The 7,377-nt window shown below is 44.6% G+C and overlaps 1 long non-coding RNA gene across 2 annotated transcripts in view; it reads left to right on the top strand.

The window, feature by feature from the left end:
* Nucleotides 1–6,990: 6,990 nt before the first annotated feature.
* Nucleotides 6,991–7,377, top strand: part of LOC137513503 (uncharacterized) — a 66,790-nt gene continuing 66,403 nt past the window's right edge. Inside the window, exon 1 of one of the 2 annotated variants that reach the window (XR_011020525.1) lies at nt 6,991–7,035. This is a non-coding gene — a long non-coding RNA (uncharacterized lncRNA). The remainder of the gene's footprint in view (nt 7,036–7,377) is intronic. The other variant, XR_011020524.1, reaches the window with a different exon arrangement.

Genomic DNA, 7,377 nt, shown 5'->3' with positions numbered 1-7,377 from the left:
CATGTTCCTTGTCTTCACTCATTATAATTAAACACTGGGGTGTTTTGGGGTGGGTTTTTTTTTTTAATCGTATGATTAGTATATATTGTAATAGGAAAGAAATGTATACATTAACTACTGTTGTTGTGCTTAATGCATAGGTGTTTCTTAATGAAAAGATGATAGTAATTAGTAAAATAATTAAAATCCTGTCAGTGCATTACAGTAATCCCAAAAACATAGATCAGTTAATTGGCTTCTGTGTAAATTGGCTCTAGACTACTATACATATACATATACATATACATACATAAACATATGACTATGGGAGGGATTAGATTGTGAGACAGTGAAGCGCTGCAGGGGATGTCAGCGCTATACAAATACTTAAACTAAACTACACTTTTTCCCACATCGTAAAATAAGCTCATATTTGTAAAACAAGATGTCTGCATACATTAACAGCAGTTCTTATATCACAGCCCTCTGCCATTGGGCAAAGTACAAGTACTTGAAGATATGCCGTTGCTGCTACTGCTCACATATCTTCCCCCCCCCCCCCCCCCCCCCCAAAGAAAAAAGACTAGATGACTTCCTAGGTTTACCCTGGGAGGTTTGCTAGGATAGAACAACAAAGCTACTCAGTAAATAACAGCTGTGGTAGAATGATCTCTTTCCATCCTCTACTATTTACACCTGCTGAAGTTTAAATAATTTGAAAATCAGTATCTTGCCCATTCTACGCTCATGTCATTATGTACTAAAAAGCTAAAGGGTAACTTTAACACAAGCAGGAAATATTTCAATCAAAACGATTATCGGTTTGCCCACTTCCCTATCTTCTTATTTTCATCCCAAAAACATTTTCAATCACTGATCTGTACATCACCTGATTATCTGTCCAGTTTTGTCTAAAGGCGCCCATTAACGGTACACTTTTTGCACAAGATGCCTTCTTTTGACGCAGTTTTTAAGATCAAAGGTTATTATCGATTTTTACCATAAACTGGTCGATTAGGGCATTATCTCTCTTCTGTTGCTATCGTAAAATCAAACATTCGGATCAATTACATTTTCTGTTCCGATCGACCATAGAATCGTTTTACATCACAGTGCAGTTATCTGTACAATTCGATCGTAAAAATCACTCAAATATTGCATCTGATGAAAGAATTGTACCATTAAGAAGCACCTTTAAGTTTATAAACTGTATGTGTGGCCAGCTGTTTAGTATTTTATTAAGCATTTCACAAAACAAATGCTTATGATTCAATCTGTTCTTCCTCATTCATGCAGCGACGTAGCACAAACATGGATAGCAAGCATGTGATTTGTAAGAATTGCAGGTGAAAGGATTAAAGCTTACAGCACAACTGTAACGATTGTGGGATATCTCCGTGTTCAGCGCACAAAGATGTGCGCTGACACTGCGGAGGTCCTCCACAAGCGTGTCAAGATACTAGAACCCAGCTTTTGGTGCAAGCACCAGTAGAGGGAAAATTCCTGTAGGCAGATGGCGCTGGGGAGTGCAGAGGAACCAATCCTCTGTACCTCCACAAATGCCAGACAGGAATTTGTACGAAGCGCAGAACGCAATCGCAAGAGAGGCGATTGCGAATGAGAACGAGCAAAGGGACAGATTGTATGTGTGTGCGCCAATCTAGTCGCCACCCCGCGACCGCGCATACACAACAGCAGATATGAAATAGGAACGCGATCGCGAGAGGTGCGATCGCCAGACGTGACACAAGGCAGATCAGAACAGAATACGAGGTTAGCAAAGGCACAGCAAATAATACAATGAGAATATACGGAAAATAATAAACGCTAGCTAACCGCGAACACCGCACTCATTCGCAACAGTGCACGCGGTTATGCGCGGTCTCCACGTGATAAGCACAATAGAGACAAACACGCCTAACTAACCATCAACAGACAAACACGAAACAAAGAACGTGAACGCTTGCTTAACGGTTACCTCACCGAGCCTACAGCAAGCGCCCATATCAGACAAGACAGACAAACGAGAAACAGGAACTAGGCAGAAAGGATCCACCGCTCTTCCGCCAGAGCAAGTGTGATCCAAGCAGGAACACAGATCAGAAAGATCCACAGCCGCTAACGCTAGCGGCTAGTGCGATCTAAACAAGACAGATCAGATGAGGTAGCCGGTAGCAACCGCTGCTCCAGCTTACACTCCAGGAACTCAGATCAGAAGGATCCACAGCCGCTACCGCTAGAGGCTAGTGAGATCCAAACAAGACAGAGCGATTCGCTATCAACCGCCGCTGGTGACAGCGCAATCGCGACAGACAAGACAGAATAGGCAGTACAAATTATACACAAACTGACTGCACTAACTAGGAATGCAAGGAGCACTCCCCAAGAATTAACTATACTAAGATAGCAGTGGCTGACACTCCAGGTGAGTCCAGCAGGAACAAACCTCTATGAGCAGCGAAGCATTGTGGGACACACATAGTACTTATAGTACACGCCTCCAATGAATGTGGCCAGGCAATTTGCATGACAACGTATGCAAATTCCTCAGCAAGCACAAGCTGCAAAACTGACAGAAGGACTTCTTTCCAGAGTCCTGCAGCATGCAGACCTGAATAATGATCAAAAGGCTGCCTGCCTGCGCAGGCAGCTGAGCGGATCGTTACAGTACCCCCCCCTCTAGGGACGAATTCCAGACGTCTTTCAAAACTGGCGTTACCAAAAAACTCTAACTGAAGACTCATGAAGGTCGGGGCAGCCCGACAAGGTCCAATTCCAGAGTCAGTCCACCCGAAACCGACCTCATCGGAAACAGAAGCCACCGAAACATGCCCATCAGTACTACCAGTCTTAGCGTAACACCCATCAGGACTGTGGATACCAGAGAAAAAGCCATCGACACCCTCCAGACAATACCCACCACCTTCCAACGAGCGTCCGAAAATACCAAACCTGCCACAATACCTGTTCGAAGTGTCCCTTACAACACAAAAGCCACCGTTGATCTTATCCAGGGGACCAAGCAAAATCTCTCCCGGAATCTCCCAGAACCTTTTGAAGCTCCACAGAGATCCCAAGAGGGCAGAACAATCACCAGGCTCACATGGAGAATTACCAAGAACCCCCATGGAACCAATGACAATTCCGGATTCAGAATTACGAGGACACCCATCAAGATCAAGACTTTCAGGGACCACTTCTGGGCATGCAAGCAGGCAGGCTAAATCAGAGCATGTCTCCACCGAGGAAGCATCTGAGTACGCTGGTAACCGAGGCACACTTGGGCTTTCTGGGTCACAGAGCACACTGGGGTACACCAGCACAGGAGAAACCTCAGTACATGTCGGGGAACTGCCAACCTCAGAGTCCGGCACGACAAGACCAAAACCAGTACCGGACAGAGAATCATCATGAGTGGAGGTCACAGGCACTGTACTTTCACAAGAAGACTCGGATACAAATTCAGAAATTTCTGTGACAATAATATCATCATTGACTACATATGAGTGAAGCTCCATCAGAGCTGAAAAGGTAGCCAGCAAGGCAGCAATGCCTACGGAAGAGGGTAACACCTCAGAAGGACTTGGGGGGCAGGAGACATCTCCTACAAGTTCTGCACCCTTTGGGAGGAACTCTGAGACCTCCAGAACATCAAACAAGACCTCAGGAACATCATTTTTCAAGTTTTCTCGGAAGGATTCTGAACTATCCATGTTACAGGGCAAAACTGGAAGTTTATTTTGTGGACAGGGCAGATGTCCCAGGAATGGTTCCACCATAACCTGAGACTGGATCTCATCATCATGAGGGGAATGTACAGGTATATTTACTGGAACACACACTGACTCCCTAACTTCATTCTCACTGTACCCAGAATTCTGTGTGGCAGTCAAACTAGCTTGTAACTCCAAAACTGCAGAAAAACAGGTGAGTATAGTGGCAATACCTAGACGAGCCTCTAGGGACACTGCAGGAGACTCTAAACAAGGCCATCTTAACTCATCCAGAGTACAGGGTGCAGAATCAGCACTTTCCTCAGAACAAGAAAGGGACTCACAAATGTCAGTGTGATTGGACATCATATTGTTATTCATGGTACAGGGCAGGCTCAGAGAAACTTTCTCTGGACCCAGCAAAGATGTTTCAGAGTCAGATTCGCAAAACCGAAGCGCTGTCTCACTCTTAGATTCGGCTAACAATGTCAAATCCGAGGAGCCAGAACGCAAAACCTGCGAATCCAAGATCGCTTTAGGTTGTGAAACTGACGCTTCCATAGCGCAAATCTCCGCGATCTGCGGAGCAGACTGCAAGGCATCTAGGGTCGAAACACTGGAGCAATTGTCCCCAGGCAACGGGCCCTTACAGGTGTGAACAGGGTGAGACAGAGACTCATCTGCAGAAGAAATAGCGACATCAACAGAATAAACTTTATTAGGCATATTAATTTCACTTTTGATGCTGCATAGTTTAGGAATTTTTCCCATAGCAGGATCATAGATGGAAGATCTTAAAGATCTGTTCTTAGATGACAAGGGATCCCACATATCTTTGAGAAAACTGGCACATTCATGTTGATCACAATCTGCAGGAACATCTGAGAAACAGGCATTACATCGCATAGATTCAAACTTCACGCAATCAGGAGAGAATCTTTCAAGATTCGCACAAGAATCAACCACAGTAGTGCACCCATTCATGTCAGGTCGCACAATATCTAGACTCACATGCTTTACCCCAGAAAGGCAGGAACAATCATCCGATAACGATGTCTCTTTATTGAAGTCAATTGATTGGTGTGTGTGCAATTCATCCAAAATCGTCTGCCACACATAAGTCACCGGATTCACAAAACATTCGTCACACTCATCAGAGTCAATCAAAGCGTACACCGAATCAAGACAAGCATAAAGAATCTCTGCGCTTTTTGCGATGTAAAAATCGCAAAACGCCTTCCAATCAATCTCGAACTCCTCAATTAATGCTCCAATATCCCATGGAGCAAATGGGGGTTCAAACAACTCGGTTTCCAAGAAACCCTCATAAGGGTTGGGGTCAGGAACATGCAAAGACTTTCTCACTCCTTTAATATAGAAAATAATTCTGCCTATCAAAGGATCCACAAATGCCCTTTCTTGGGGTAATGAAACCTGAGACTGAGAAATTTCAGACTTTACAGAAACAATTTTTTTATTTGTAATTGCTATGGGCAACGGTTTTTTCAGCTGAGAAGTCTTCCTTTTTTTCCTGCTTTTAGTCCTTGCTGCTTTAGGTGGCTGCTGTTTAGACACAGGGGAATAGTTACTGCATTCATTTTCAAACTGAATGGTTTTGCATGAAGTAGGTAGAGCAGCTGACTCATTAGCAACTACACACTCATACAGGGCAGGTGGCAAGCAAGGCAACTCAAACCAGTAGGAGAATGTAAATGTAAGAAACTGATATAGATTATCATTCCAAGAATTGTCTTGCAAGATTTCATGAGCCCATACAAACAGATCATCTTTCAAAAGCACATAAGCTAATTGGAGAGCAGACGTGGACGGATCAGTAATTTGAAAAGTAGGATTCAGACAAAATTTTACGCATTCAGAGAGAAAATCCTCTTTCGTCTCTGAATTTAATATTTTGAAACTCTTAAAGACACAGGAACCATACTCAGCAAAATCGTACAAATCAGAAATTCCCTCTACACTGGGGTTTTGGGTTGGGCTGCTCATAATGTAACGATTGTGGGATATCTCCGTGTTCAGCGCACAAAGATGTGCGCTGACACTGCGGAGGTCCTCCACAAGCGTGTCAAGATACTAGAACCCAGCTTTTGGTGCAAGCACCAGTAGAGGGAAAATTCCTGTAGGCAGATGGCGCTGGGGAGTGCAGAGGAACCAATCCTCTGTACCTCCACAAATGCCAGACAGGAATTTGTACGAAGCGCAGAACGCAATCGCAAGAGAGGCGATTGCGAATGAGAACGAGCAAAGGGACAGATTGTATGTGTGTGCGCCAATCTAGTCGCCACCCCGCGACCGCGCATACACAACAGCAGATATGAAATAGGAACGCGATCGCGAGAGGTGCGATCGCCAGACGTGACACAAGGCAGATCAGAACAGAATACGAGGTTAGCAAAGGCACAGCAAATAATACAATGAGAATATACGGAAAATAATAAACGCTAGCTAACCGCGAACACCGCACTCATTCGCAACAGTGCACGCGGTTATGCGCGGTCTCCACGTGATAAGCACAATAGAGACAAACACGCCTAACTAACCATCAACAGACAAACACGAAACAAAGAACGTGAACGCTTGCTTAACGGTTACCTCACCGAGCCTACAGCAAGCGCCCATATCAGACAAGACAGACAAACGAGAAACAGGAACTAGGCAGAAAGGATCCACCGCTCTTCCGCCAGAGCAAGTGTGATCCAAGCAGGAACACAGATCAGAAAGATCCACAGCCGCTAACGCTAGCGGCTAGTGCGATCTAAACAAGACAGATCAGATGAGGTAGCCGGTAGCAACCGCTGCTCCAGCTTACACTCCAGGAACTCAGATCAGAAGGATCCACAGCCGCTACCGCTAGAGGCTAGTGAGATCCAAACAAGACAGAGCGATTCGCTATCAACCGCCGCTGGTGACAGCGCAATCGCGACAGACAAGACAGAATAGGCAGTACAAATTATACACAAACTGACTGCACTAACTAGGAATGCAAGGAGCACTCCCCAAGAATTAACTATACTAAGATAGCAGTGGCTGACACTCCAGGTGAGTCCAGCAGGAACAAACCTCTATGAGCAGCGAAGCATTGTGGGACACACATAGTACTTATAGTACACGCCTCCAATGAATGTGGCCAGGCAATTTGCATGACAACGTATGCAAATTCCTCAGCAAGCACAAGCTGCAAAACTGACAGAAGGACTTCTTTCCAGAGTCCTGCAGCATGCAGACCTGAATAATGATCAAAAGGCTGCCTGCCTGCGCAGGCAGCTGAGCGGATCGTTACAACAACAAGTGAAGTGCTACCATAGCTGATGAACTCAGCAGAACGGTAAGAATTGCAAGAATTAAGTTATGGGAAAAACAGTTACAAGTGTATTTTTATGAGGTTTTTAGCTGTATTACTTCTAAACCGATTGCTGTAAAGTGAATGATTCTGGTACTGTTTAACAAACAAACATTGACACGCACTGTATTGTTTATATATCCTGAGGCAGTGCTGGTCACAGTGACATACTTATTGCTTATGACTTTCCAGTACCTGATTCAGACTTGCTTTTATATTATGTGAAGGTGCAAGCATGTTTTATGACAGGGCTTTCTCACATTATAATGCTATCATTTCCCATTCACAGCTGTTGAAACTGTTGTGTGGTGCAAAGAGTTTCTCTTC

The sequence above is a fragment of the Hyperolius riggenbachi genome, chromosome 1 (genome assembly GCF_040937935.1).
Source record: "Hyperolius riggenbachi isolate aHypRig1 chromosome 1, aHypRig1.pri, whole genome shotgun sequence".
NCBI classification, from domain to species: Eukaryota; Metazoa; Chordata; class Amphibia; order Anura; family Hyperoliidae; genus Hyperolius; species Hyperolius riggenbachi.
This window is presented reverse-complemented; position numbering and strand designations above follow the sequence as displayed.